Below are 14138 nucleotides of genomic sequence, written 5' to 3'. Positions count from 1 at the left end.
TAGGTATTCATGATGTCGTAGAAGAATTCAGAGAAAGGCGGGCAGAGCCCGCAGTAGAAGAACAATGCAAAGAAGGGGTACCCGTTTGGGGCCTTCTTCCAAGCGGCGGCGGGGAGTACCTTCGTGCGCGGATGCGCCCGCGTCTCCGCCGACCAGAAGAGGTAGTAGTTCTCCCTCAGCTCCTTCGCGGCAAGCTTGGGCGGGAAGACGGCCCGCTCCTTCCGCAGCGCCGCAAGCCGCTGCGCCTCGATCGACTTCACGACCTTCCCCTTGTCGGCTTTTGGGGCCATGGCGGAAGTGGTGGAGGAGGTCGACGGCGTTGGTGGTGTTGATGGCGATGGGGGGCGGAGCGCTGCTCTCTTTCGGCTTTGGGGCGACGAGGGAGCGGTAGAGATTTCTGAGATTGGAAGCAGCAACGGGCGAATAGGCGAACTGCCCCTGTTTCCCCTACTTATAAAGAGGGAGGGGGCGGACGTTCCGCATTTCCGAATAAAGTAACCACCCACGATCTCTCCCACGACGCCGCATTCAACGCGTGCCGTTCGGGGAGGGCACGGTGGATACGGAGAGAGATACGGCGTAACCTAGGCCGCGCGTGCCCGTGCCCTGTTTTGGGCCTGGCCCAACAGCGCTCGGCACCGTGTATGGCCCAGGCCCGGGGGCTCCTGTCGGTGTACTAGAGTAGGGGTACCCTAGTATCCCGAACTTGTGCACGGGCAGTCGCAGCATCCCGCGGCAAGGCTTGCCGGGTGACCGCCAAGGTCCTCCGTGGTTCCTATGGAGCCATTCAAGAACAAAGTATCCAAGTCAAGGAGACAAGACCTCGGCAAGAGGAGCTTGCCGGGAAGGGCAACAAAAGCATCTCAAGACCCCGGCAAGAAGAGCCTGCCGGGAAGGCCACCCAAGGCATCTCAAGGAACTTGCCGCGGCGCGCCACGCGCCCCGGCAAGGCCCGGTGAGCGGCAAGCTCCCGGACGCGACAAGACAACGACCGCGGCAAGGCGCTTGCCGCGACAAGCCACTACTCTGTGCCCGCGCTCCAGCGCATCCACCAACGTGTCGCTCTGGGACCCTTCCAGGCGTGCGTGGCAGGAGGCTGTGCAGCCAGCGGTGCGCGGTGGCAAGCGGCGCTGACAAGTTTGCCATCGTGGCGAGCGGTGGCGCCCCTGACGGTCCCTTTTGCACTATTTAGGCGACACAGACGGGCATTTAATACCCTTGTCCCCTGCCGTCAGGGTTAGGTATGATACACTGTAGCAGGTAGCTGTACCTACCGCAACACCTTTCCATTTTTACCCTTTTCCTCCGTTGCCACCTGTCGGTGACCCCTTGAGCATATAAAAGGAGGCCCATGCGCAACGTAGAGGGGGGTTAGCTAGTTCAGGGAACACTCACGCTCGGTCTCGTTAGCTGCTGGTGTGTACTGTAGCACTCCGCGCTCCCGAGCAAGAACTCAATACAAACCACAAAGCAGGAGTAGGGTTTTACGCATCCGTGCGGCCCGAACCTAGGTAACTGCTCGCGTGCCTCGCCTCGATCCGCTCTTTTCACGGCCTCCGCCCCCGCCGAACCAAAAGGGACCCGGTCCGCCGGCCCATAGGTGTTCGTGGATCAGTCCCCCGACAAACACATAGCTACTGGTACATACCCTCAGCCCCGAGGGAGAACTACTCCCTCCTCGTCATGGAGAGCATCAGGATGATGAAGATGGCCACCGGAGAAGGATTGCCCCCTCTGGCAGGGTGCCAGAACGGGTCTAGATTGGTTTTCGGTGGCTACGAAGGCTTCTGGCGGCGGAACTCCCGATCTATTGTCTGTTCTAGAAGTTTTAGGGTACGTAGGTATATATGGGTGAAAGAAGTACGTCGGTGGATCGAAGGGGGGCCACGAGGCAGGGGGCGCGCCCTAGGGGGTGGGCGCGGCCCCACCCTCGTGGGCACCTCCCTTCTTTCCTGACGTGCACTCCAAGCTTTTCTAGTAGCTTTCCTTCCAAAAATAACTTCTCTAGTTGATTTCGTTCCGTTTCAACTCCGTTTGATATTCCTTTTGTTTGAAACACTAAAATAGGCAAAAAAAACAGCAAATCTGGGCCGGGCCTCCGGTTAATAGGTTAGTCCCAAAAATGATATAAAAGTGGATAATAAAGCCCAATATTGCCAAAAACAGTAGATAACATAGCATGGAGCAATCAAAATTATAGATACGCTGGAGACGTATCACATATCACATCACAACATGCCCTGCAAAAATAAGTTAGACGTCCTCTACTTTGTTGTTGCAAATTTTATGTGGCTGCTACGGGCTTAGCAAGAACCGTTCTTACCTACGCATCAAAACCACAACGGTAGTTTGTCAAGTTGGTGCTGTTTTAACCTTCGCAAGGACCGGGCGTAGCCACACTCGGTTCAACTAAAGTTGGAGAAACTAACACCCGCCAGCCACCTGTGTGCAAAGCACGTTGGTAGAACCAGTCTTGCGTAAGCGTACGCGTAATGTCGGTCCGGGCCACTTCATCCAACAATACCGCTGAACCAAAGTATGACATGCTGGTAAGCAGTATGACTTATATCGCCCACAACTCACTTGTGTTCTACTCGTGCATATGACATCTACGCATAAAACCAAGCTCTGATACCACTGTTGGGGAAGTAGTAATTTCAAAAAAAATTCCTACGCACACACAAGATCATGGTGATGCATAGCAACAAGAGGGGAGAGTGTTGTCCACGTACCCTCGTAGACCGAAAGCGGAAGCGTTAGCACAACACGGTTGATGTAGTCGTACGTCTTCACGATCCGACCGATCAAGTACCGAACGCACGACACCTCCGAGCTCAGCACACGTTCAGCCCGATGACATCCCTCGAACTCTGATCCAGCCAAGTGTTGAGGGAGAGTTTCGTCAGCACGACGGCGTGGTGATGATGATGATGTTCTACCGACGCAGGGCTTCGCCTAAGCACCGCTACAGTATTATCAAGGTGGACTACGATGGAGGGGGGCACCGCACACGGCTAAAAGATCAAACGATCAATTGTTGTGTTTCTAGGGTGCCCCCTGCCCCCGTATATAAAGGAGCAAGGGGGGTGCGGCCGGCTAGAAGAGGGGGCGCGCCAGGAGGAGTCCTACTCCCACCGGGAGTAGGACTCCCTCCCTTTTCCTAGTTGGATTAGGACTTGGGGGGAAAGAGGTGGACACTACTAGGGAAAAACCTAGCAGCAGCGCGGGTTTTAGGCCTATCAGCAGCGCGGGTACCCGTGCTACCAATAAGGCGCTACAGCTAATAGTTAGTAATAGCGTGGGTTGAACCCGCGCAACTAGTAACAAAGTTAGTAGTAGCGTGTGCCACCCACGCTACTGCTATTTAGTACCCGCGCCACTACTAACAAAATAGTAGCAGCGTGTCCACACTACCAACGCTACTAGTATCCTAAATACTAGTAGCGCGCAGTCTTTTCCCACGCCACTACTAACTAATTTATAATAAAAAATGAAATCCACTAATTCCATTTTATGCATACAGTTCCCAGTAAACACAACAATAGTGAGCACTGCTGGGCTCCTATTTCATGGTTAACCAGAAACCGAAGGAAATAAATCAGCTAAAAACCTCATTATGCATTGCAACTCACAAATGACCACTTCAAAGAACATGCAAGTATCTATGTCATTAACAATTGCAAACATAAGTTTCTTTTTACTACAGTTGTTGTATGTACTATCACACAGTTCCTCATTCTGTTCTCACTCAATAATAAGAAAAATGAAAAGAAAAGATAGAGATAATCTGCCGCAATTGCACTTCGGTGTCATGGATCCAGTCTGCCGCTTCAACATCTCATTATCCGGCAGCACTCTGTCGCTATCTTCTACCTATGAATAAAAACAGACCTTGTCAGAGAAGCAAATGTGAAACCTTATTACAACATGTATGCTAAGTCGCTAACCCATAGAGACAGCTACAACAAATGTGGAAACTTTCCATGTTGCCGAGTAAGTATATTAACTAGACAAAGTTAGATGACAGTGAAGCTTAAAGCTGCAGTAAGAAATATTAGATATACACATTTTGAAAATCAACACAAGTTAGTATTTTTCCAAATCTAATTATACGGCCACGTTGATCATACCTTACTAATTCTGGCCGGACACTAGTAACACAAGAAAAACTCCCATGCTTTATTGGTGCACATTCACCATTTGATAGTGTGATCATTTGAGATCACTAAATCATCTTCTATACGACGTAGGCCAGTAACATTTACATCAGCTTGCTCACTTGTAGCTGCTGGAGCAACCAAATCAACCTGAGCCAATACATGGTTGCTGCTCAGGCCAAGAACAACAGCTATAACAAGACTAGAATTAGGATTGCCATGGTACCAAATATGATATTTATTTCATTAAATCAAATGGAGGAGGCTGCATATGCAGAGAGCAGACCTGTTTGCCCAATCAGTATAGTGGCACATGTTGCCGCGCAGGAGCACGCGGCACCTATGACCTTCGCTCGGGTTGATGATGATGTCTCGCTTGATACTCCCTTGTCTGCTGAGACGACACTCTGTCGCCGCTGCGGCCACCAGCGGCATTCTACTCAATGGCGGCCAAGGCATGCCTTGTGGATGTCTAGGAAGCTCGAATCAGGCTGGACCTGAGAAGAAACAGAGCATGGCCGTGTGATGTCCTGGCTGAATCAGAGTACATTGCCTAAGGAAATAAAATGGGCAAAAGGAGGAGCGTACTTGGGAGTCACAACTCTTTAGGACCACCCATCTTGGCAGTGCTAGTACAAGAAAAATGGCAGCTACTGAACATGCGTGTAGTGCACAAAGGATAGCAATACAGTTGAGTCTATTAAGCCCTCCAACTGTAGTAAGGCAGCCATCTCCATCCCTCCTCTGAAACCACTTGACAAGAGGTCCAAATGCTCTGTCACTACTGATCCCTCTTCTTCTGTAAATTGGTCTGCAAGAACCTATCACTGTAAAAAATTGCGACAGCAAACATATATACTACAAGGACATATCCATGACGCACGACGCGCTTAACAACTAGAGAGAGATGCTAACAGACCAAACAAATCATGACAAACACATATCATCCAGTCCCAGGACTTGCTCACTGCTATTTTGCTGCATTCTGCCTCAGGTTACAGCAACCAAACTGAAATAATACTACATAGAAATCACACAAGTAGTCTTTAGCCTATGCAAATACAAATACTTGTTCTCTCAACGCATAAAAGTGCAAATCAAATCACAATACAAACTGTCCGCAGATAATGCACAATGCACGACACTCTTCTTCCGATCTGGTTCATATGGGATCCCTATAAGCAGCACATTGGCTCGTTGCGACAAGAACAAAATTCAGAAGTGTGGTAGGGGTATCAGTAATTTTAGGAGGAAATTATTGGCGCTTAATTGAGGAAACTGAGCGTGCACATGGTGTTTCTTGGACTTACTAATTTTCTATCTTGAGTTGGACTTCAAGATGTTTTTATTTTCTTTGAGAAACAGACTGAGACGTTGACTGTCAGCATTGTGCGTGTTAATTCAAAATGATCCGGTCTCCGGATATCCATTCTGTCACTTTTCAAACACTTTGTGGTGTCAGGTTGGTTACATGCTGGAAGGAAGCATCGAACTTGTTGTTTATTAATATATATATATATATATATATGCAAAAACGGGTAGCAATTAGCCTAATCAGTGTCTGTTGGGACGTCAATCCCTGCATAAAAGTGCAGTAGTTTTCTTCAGTGGAATCCTTGTGACATTCCAGTCTTGGTCTCCAATGTGACCAACCAACCAGAGATCTAAATAGTGCAGCATCTACGTACAGAACATGAATAAACTTGATCGATTGCCTTGGGCAAGATAGAGATTCGTGAAGAGGGAGGAAGGAGATGAGAGGAGAGGAGGGCATACCTCGGCTAGGAGTTGCTGCTGTGGGAGGCGCAAGTGGAGCCGTCGTGTACCTCGCCGGCTCCAACATCCATGCGTGGCGTCGGCCCACAGCAGGGAGGCGTCTGCGGTCTCTTGTGACCTGCGTTGCGTGAGGAATCCAGCCAAATTGAATCAGAAAATGGCAATTCAAATTGAATCGAAAAACATCCGGGATCTGGCCAAATCGTGTCCAACACACACACACACGCATGAAGGGAAGGTAGGGGGGAGAGACCTCCATGGCGTCGGTCAGAGCACCATCTCCATCTCTCTCCCTCACGCGGGCATACTTAGGAAGGCATATGATCGAGGGCGGAGAGACCTCCAGCGGTCGTATGACACGCTCAGCGCGGCAGGTGGGCACGTGCGCAGCGGAGGGGGCGGGGGCGTATTTTGAGATTAGGTTTTGTCACTCCGATTGTCGGAGAGGTATCTCTGGGCCCTCTCGGTAATGCACATCACATAAGCCTTGCAAGAATTGCAACTAATGAGTTAGTTGCGGGATGATGTATTACAGAACGAGTAAAGAGACTTGCCGGTAACAAGATTGAACTAGGTATGGATACCGACGATCGAATCTCGGGCAAGTAACATACCGATGACAAAGGGAACAACGTATGTTGTTATGCGGTCTGACCGATAAAGATCTTCGTAGAATATGTAGGAGCCAATATGGCATCCAGGTCCCGCTATTGGTTATTGACCGGAGACGTGTCTCGGTCATGTCTACATTGTTCTCGAACCCGTAGGGTCCGCACGCTTAAGGTTTCGATGACAGTTATATTATGAGTTTATGCATTTTGATGTACCGAAAGGTTGTTCGGAGTCCCGGATGTGATCACAGACATGACGAGGAGTCTCGAAATGGTCGAGACGTAAAGATTGATATATTGGAAGCCTATGTTTGGATATCGGAAGTGTTCCGGGTGAAATCGGGATTTTACCGGAGTACCGGGAGGTTACCGGAACCCCCCGGGAGCTATATGGGCCTTAGTGGGCTTTAGTGGAAAGGAGAAAGGGGCAGCCCAAGGTGGCTGTGCGCCTCCCCCTTCCCCTAGTCCTATTAGGACTAGGAGAGGTGGCCGGCACCCTCTCTCTCTTTTCCCCCTCCGCGAATCCTATTGCAACTAGGATTGGGGGGGGGGAATCCTACTCCCAGAGGGAGTAGGACTCTCCTGGCGCGCCTCCTGTGGCCGGCCAGCCTCCCCCCTCTAATCCTTTATATACTGAGGCAGAGGCACCCCAGAAATACACAAGTTGATCCACGTGATCTATTCCTTAGCCGTGTACGGTGCCCCCAGCCACCATATTCCTCGATAATACTGTAGCGGAGTTTAGGTGAAGCCCTGCTACTGTAGTGCATCAAGACCATCACCACGCCGTCGTGCTAACGGAACTCTTCCCTGACACTTTGCTGGATCGGAGTCCGGGGATCGTCATCGAGCTGAACGTGTGCTCGAACTCGGAGGTGTCGTAGTTTCGGTGCTTGATCGGTTGGATCGTGAAGACGTACACCTACTTCCTCTACGTTGTGTCAACGCTTCCGCAGTCGGTCTGCGAGGGTACATAGAAAACACTCTTCCCTCTCGTTGCTATGCATCACATGATCTTGCGTGTGCGTAGGAATTTTTTTGAAATTACTACGAAACCCAACAGTGGCATCCGAGCCTAGGTTATTTATGTTGATGTTATATGCACGAGTAGAACACAAGTGAGTTGTGGGCGATATAAGTCATACTGCCTACCAGCATGTCATACTTTGGTTCGGCGGCATTGTTGGATGAGACGACCCGGACCAACATTACGCGTACGCTTACGCGAGACCGGTTCCCCCGACGTGCTTTGCACATAGGTGGCTTGCGGGCGACAGTCTCTCCAACTTTAGTTGAACCAAGTATGGCTACGCCCGGTCCTTGCGAAGGTTAAAACGGAGTCTATTTGACAAACTATCGTTGTGGTTTTGATGCGTAGGTGAGATTGGTTCTTGCTTAAGCCCGTAGCAGCCACGTAAAAATTGCAACAACAAAGTAGAGGACGTCTAACTTGTTTTTGCAGGGCATGTTGTGATGTGATATGGTCAAGACATGATGCTGAGTTTTATTGTATGAGATGATCATGTTTTGTAACCGAGTTATCGGCAACTGGCAGGAGCCTTATGGTTGTCGTTTTATTGTATGCAATGAAATCGCGATGTAATGCTTTACTTTATTACTAAGCGGTAGTAATAGTCGTGGAAGCACAAGCTTGACGAGACAACAACGATGCTACGATGGAGATCAAGGTGTCACGCCCGTGACGATGGTGATCACGACGGTGCTTCGGAGATGGAGATCACAAGCACAAGATGATGATGGCCATATCATATCACTTATATTGATTGCATGTGATGTTTATCCTTTTATGCATCTTATCTTGCTTTGATTGACGGTAGCATTATAAGATGATCTCTCACTAAATTATCAAGAAGTGTTCTCCCTGAGTATGCACCGTTGCGAAAGTTCTTTGTGCTGAGACACCATGTGATGATCGGGTGTGATAGGTTCTACGTTCAAATACAACGGGTGCAAAACAGTTGCACACGCGGAATACTCAGGTTATACTTGACGAGCCAAGCATATACAGATATGGCCTCGGAACACGGAGACCGAAAGGTCGAGCATGAATCATATAGTAGATATGATCAACATAACGATGTTCACCATTGAAAACTACTCCATCTCACGTGATGATCGGTTATGGTTTAGTTGATTTGGATCACGTAATCACTTAGAGGGTTAAGAGGGATGTCTATCTAAGTGGGAGTTCTTTAATTAATTTGATTAACTGAACTTAAATTTATCATGAAACTTAGTACCTGATTAGTATCTTGCTTGTTTATGTTTGATTGTAGATAGATGGCTCGTGCTGTTGTTCCGTTGAATTTTAATGCGTTCCTTGAGAAAGCAAAGTTGAAAGATGATGGTAGCAATTACACGGACTGGGTCCGTAACTTAAGGATTATCCTCATTGCTGCACAAAAGAATTACGTCCTGGAAGCACCGCTGGGTGCCAGGCCTGCTGCGGGAGCAACGCCGGATGTTATGAACGTCTGGCAGAGCAAAGCTGATGACTACTCGATAGTTCAGTGTGCCATGCTTTACGGCTTAGAATCGGGACTTCAACGACGTTTTGAACGTCATGGAGCATATGAGATGTTCCAGGAGTTGAAGTTAATATTTCAAGCAAATGCCCGGATTGAGAGATATGAAGTCTCCAATAAGTTCTATAGCTGCAAGATGGAGGAGAACAGTTCTGTCAGTGAGCATATACTCAAAATGTCTGGGTATAATAATCACTTGATTCAATTGGGAGTTAATCTTCCAGATGATTACGTCATTGACAGAATTCTTCAATCACTGCCACCAAGCTACAAGAGCTTCGTGATGAACTATAATATGCAAGGGATGAACTAAACTATTCCCGAGCTATTCGCGATGCTGAAAGCTGCGGAGGTAGAAATCAAGAAGGAGCATCAAGTGTTGATGGTCAACAAGACCACTAGTTTCAAGAAAAAGGGCAAATGGAAGAAGAAGGGGAACTTCAAAAAGAACGGCAAGCAAGTTGCTACTCAAGAGAAGAAACCCAAACCTGGACCTAAGCCTGAAACTGAGTGCTTCTATTGCAAGCAGACTGGTCACTGGAAGCGGAACTGCCCCAAGTATTTGGCGGATAAGAAGGATGGCAAGGTGAACAAAGGTATATGTGATATACATGTTATTGATGTGTACCTTACTAATGCTCGCAGTAGCACCTGGGTATTTGATACTGGTTCTGTTGCTAATATTTGCAACTCGAAACAGGGACTATGGATCAAGCGAAGATTGGTTAAGGACGAGGTGACGATGCGCGTGGGAAACGGTTCCAAAGTCGATGTGATCGCAGTCGGCACGCTACCTCTACATCTACCTTCGGGATTAGTATTAGACCTAAATAATTGTTATTTGGTGCCAGCGTTAAGCATGAACATTATATCTGGATCTTGTTTGATGCGAGACGGTTATTCATTTAAATCAGAGAATAATGGTTGTTCTATTTATATGAGTAATATCTTTTATGGTCATGCACCCTTGAAGAGTGGTCTATTCTTGTTGAATCTCGATAGTAGTAACACACATATTCATAATGTTGAAGCCAAAAGAAGCAGAGTTGATAATGAGAGTGCAACCTATTTGTGGCACTGCCGTTTAGGTCATATCGGTGTAAAGCGCATGAAGAAACTCCATTCTGATGGACTTTTGGAACCACTTGATTATGAATCACTTGGTACTTGCGAACCGTGCCTCATGGGCAAGATGACCAAAACACCGTTCTCCGGTACTATGGAGAGAGCAAAAGATTTGTTAGAAATCATACATACAGATGTATGTGGTCCGATGAATATTGAGGCTCGTGGCGGATATCGTTATTTTCTCACCTTCACAGATGATTTAAGTAGATATGGGTATATCTACTTAATGAAACATAAGTCTGAAACATTTGAAAAGTTCAAGGAATTTCAGAGTGAAGTTGAAAATCATCATAACAAGAAAATAAAGTTTCTACGATCTGATCGTGGAGGAGAATATTTGAGTTACGAGTTTGGTGTACATTTGAAAAATTGTGGAATAGTTTCGCAACTCACGCCACCCGCAACACCACAGCGTAATGGTGTGTCTGAACGTCGTAATCGTACTTTACTAGATATGGTGCGATCTATGATGTCTCTTACTGATTTACCGCTATCATTTTGGGGATACGCTCTAGAGACGGCCGCATTCACGTTAAATAGGGCACCATCAAAATCCGTTGAGACGATGCCTTATGAACTGTGGTTTGGCAAGAAACCAAAGTTGTCGTTTCTGAAAGTTTGGGGCTGCGATGCTTATGTGAAAAAGCTTCAACCTGATAAGCTCGAACCCAAATCATAGAAATGTGTCTTCATAGGATATCCAAAGGAAACTATTGGATACACCTTCTATCACAGATCCGAAGGCAAGACTTTTGTTGCTAAATTCGGAAACTTTCTAGAGAAGGAGTTTCTCTCGAAAGAAGTGAGTGGGAGGAAAGTAGAACTTGACGAGGTAACTGTACCTGCTCCCTTATTGGAAAGTAGTACATCACAGAAAACTGTTTCAGTGACACCTACACCAGTTAGTGAGGAAGCTAATGATAATGATCATGAAACTTCAGATCAAGATACTACTGAACCTCGTAGATCAACCAGAGTGAGATCCGCACCATAGTGGTACGGTAATCCTGTTCTGGAAGTCATGCTACTAGATCATGATGAACCTACGAACTATGAAGAAGCGATGGTGAGCCCAGATTCCGCAAAGTGGCTTGAAGCCATGAAATCTGAGATGGGATCCATGTATGAGAACAAAGTATGGACTTTGGTTGACTTGCCCAATGATCGGCAAGCAATTGAGAATAAATGGATCTTCAAGAAGAAGACTGACGCTGACGGTAATATTACTGTCTACAAACCTCGACTTGTCGCGAAAGGTTTTCGGCAAGTTCAAGGGATTGACTACGATGAGACCTTCTCACCGTAGCGATGCTTAAGTCCGTCCAAATAATGTTAGCGATTGCCGCATTTTATGATTATGAAATTTGGCAAATGGATGTCAAAACCGCATTCCTGAATGGATTTCTGGAAGAAGAGTTGTATATGATGCAACCAGAAGGTTTTATCGATCCAAAAGGAGCTAACAAAGTGTGCAAGCTCCAGCGATCCATTTATGGACTGGTGCAAGCCTCTCGGAGTTGGAATAAACGCTTTGATAGTGTGATCAAAGCATTTGGTTTTATACAGACTTTCGGAGAAGCCTGTATTTACAAGAAAGTGAGTGGGAGCTCTGTAGCATTTCTGATATTATATGTGGATGACATATTACTAATTGGAAATGATATAGAATTTCTGGATAGCATAAAGGGATACTTGAATAAGAGTTTTTCAATGAAAGACCTCGGTGAAGCTGCTTACATATTAGGCATAAAGATCTATAGAGATAGATCAAAACGCTTAATTGGACTTTCACAAACAACATACCTTGACAAAATTTTGAAGAAGTTCAAAATGGATCAAGCAAAGAAAGGATTCTTGCCTGTGTTACAAGGTGTGAAATTGAGTAAGACTCAATGCCCGACCACTGCAGAAGATAGAGAGAATATGAAAGATGTTCCCTATGCATCAGCCATAGGATCTATCATGTATGCAATGCTGTGTACCAGACCCGATGTGTGCCTTGCTATAAGTCTAGCAGGGAGGTACCAAAGTAATCCAGGAGTGGATCACTGGACAGCGGTCAAGAACATCTTGAAATACCTGAAAAGGACTAAGGATATGCTTCTCGTATATGGAGGTGACAAAGAGCTCGTCGTAAAAGGTTACGTTGATGCAAGCTTTGACACTGATCCGGGCGATTCTAAATCGCAAACCGGATACGTGTTTACATTAAACGGTGGAGCTGTCAGTTGGTGCAGTTCTAAACGAAGCGTTGTAGCGTGATCTACATGTGAAGCGGAGTACATAGCTGCTTCGGAAGCAGCAAATGAAGGAGTCTGGATGAAGGAGTTCATATCCGATCTAGGTGTCATACCTAGTGCATCGGGTCCAATGAAAATCTTTTGTGACAATACTGGTGCAATTGCCTTGGCAAAGCAATCTAGATTTCACAAAAGAACCAAGCACATCAAGAGACGCTTCAATTCCATCCGGGATCTAGTCTAGGTGGGAGACATAGAGATTTGTAAGATACATACGGATCTGAATGTTGTAGACCCATTGACTAAGCCTCTTCCACGATCAAAACATGATCAGCACCAAGGCTCCATGGGTGTTAGAATCATTACGGTGTAATCTAGATTATTGACTCTAGTGCAAGTGGGAGACTAAAGGAAATATGCCCTAGAGGCAATAATAAAGTTATTATTTATTTCCTTATATCATGATAAATGTTTATTATTCATGCTAGAATTGTATTAACCGGAAACATAATACATGTGTGAATACATAGACAAACAAAGTGTCACTAGTATGCCTCTACTTGACTAGCTTGTTAATCAAAGATGGTTATGTTTCCTAACCATGAACAATGAGTTGTTATTTGATTAACGGGATCACATCATTAAGAGAATGATCTGATTGACATGACCCATTCCATTAGCTTAGCACCCGATCGTTTAGTATGTTGCTATTCCTTTCTTCATGACTTATACATGTTCCTATAACTATGAGATTATGCAACTCCCGTTTACTGGAGGAACACTTTGGGTACTACCAAACGTCACAACGTAACTGGGTGATTATAAAGGAGTACTACAGGTGTCTCCAAAGGTACATGCTGGGTTGGCGTATTTTGAGATTAGGTTTTGTCACTCCGATTGTCTGAGAGGTATCTCTGGGCCCTCTCGGTAATGCACATCACATAAGCCTTGCAAGCATTGCAACTAATGAGTTAGTTGCGGGATGATGTATTACAGAACGAGTAAAGAGACTTGCCGGTAACGAGATTGAACTAGGTATTGGATACCGACGATCGAATCTCGGGCAAGTAACATACCGATGACAAAGGGAACAACGTATGTTGTTATGCGGTCTGACCGATAAAGATCTTCGTAGAATATGTAGGAGCCAATATGGGCATCCAGGTCCCGCTATTGGTTATTGACCGGAGACGTGTCTCGGTCATGTCTACATTGTTCTCGAACCCGTAGGGTCCGCACACTTAAGGTTACGATGACAGTTATATTATGAGTTTATGCATTTTGATGTACCGAAGGTTTTTTGGAGTCCCGGATGTGATCACGGACATGACGAGGAGTCTCGAAATGGTCGAGACGTAAAGATTGATATATTGGAAGCCTATGTTTGGATATCGGAAGTGTTCCGGGTGAAATTGGGATTTTACCGGAGTACCGGGAGGTTACCGGAACCCCCCGGGAGCTATATGGGCCTTAGTGGGCTTTAGTGGAAAGGAGAAAGGGGCAGCCCAAGGTGGCTGTGCGCCTCCCCCCTTCCCCTAGTCCTATTAGGACTAGGAGAGCTGGCCGGCCCCCCCTCTCTCTTTTCCCCCTCCGCGAATCCTATTCCAACTAGGATTGGGGGGGGGGAATCCTACTCCCAGAGGGAGTAGGACTCTCCTGGCGCCGGCCAGCCTCCCCCCC

The sequence above is a fragment of the Triticum urartu genome, chromosome 4 (assembly GCF_003073215.2).
Source record: "Triticum urartu cultivar G1812 chromosome 4, Tu2.1, whole genome shotgun sequence".
Lineage (NCBI taxonomy): Eukaryota > Viridiplantae > Streptophyta > Magnoliopsida > Poales > Poaceae > Triticum > Triticum urartu.
Note: the sequence above shows the minus strand (reverse complement) of the source record.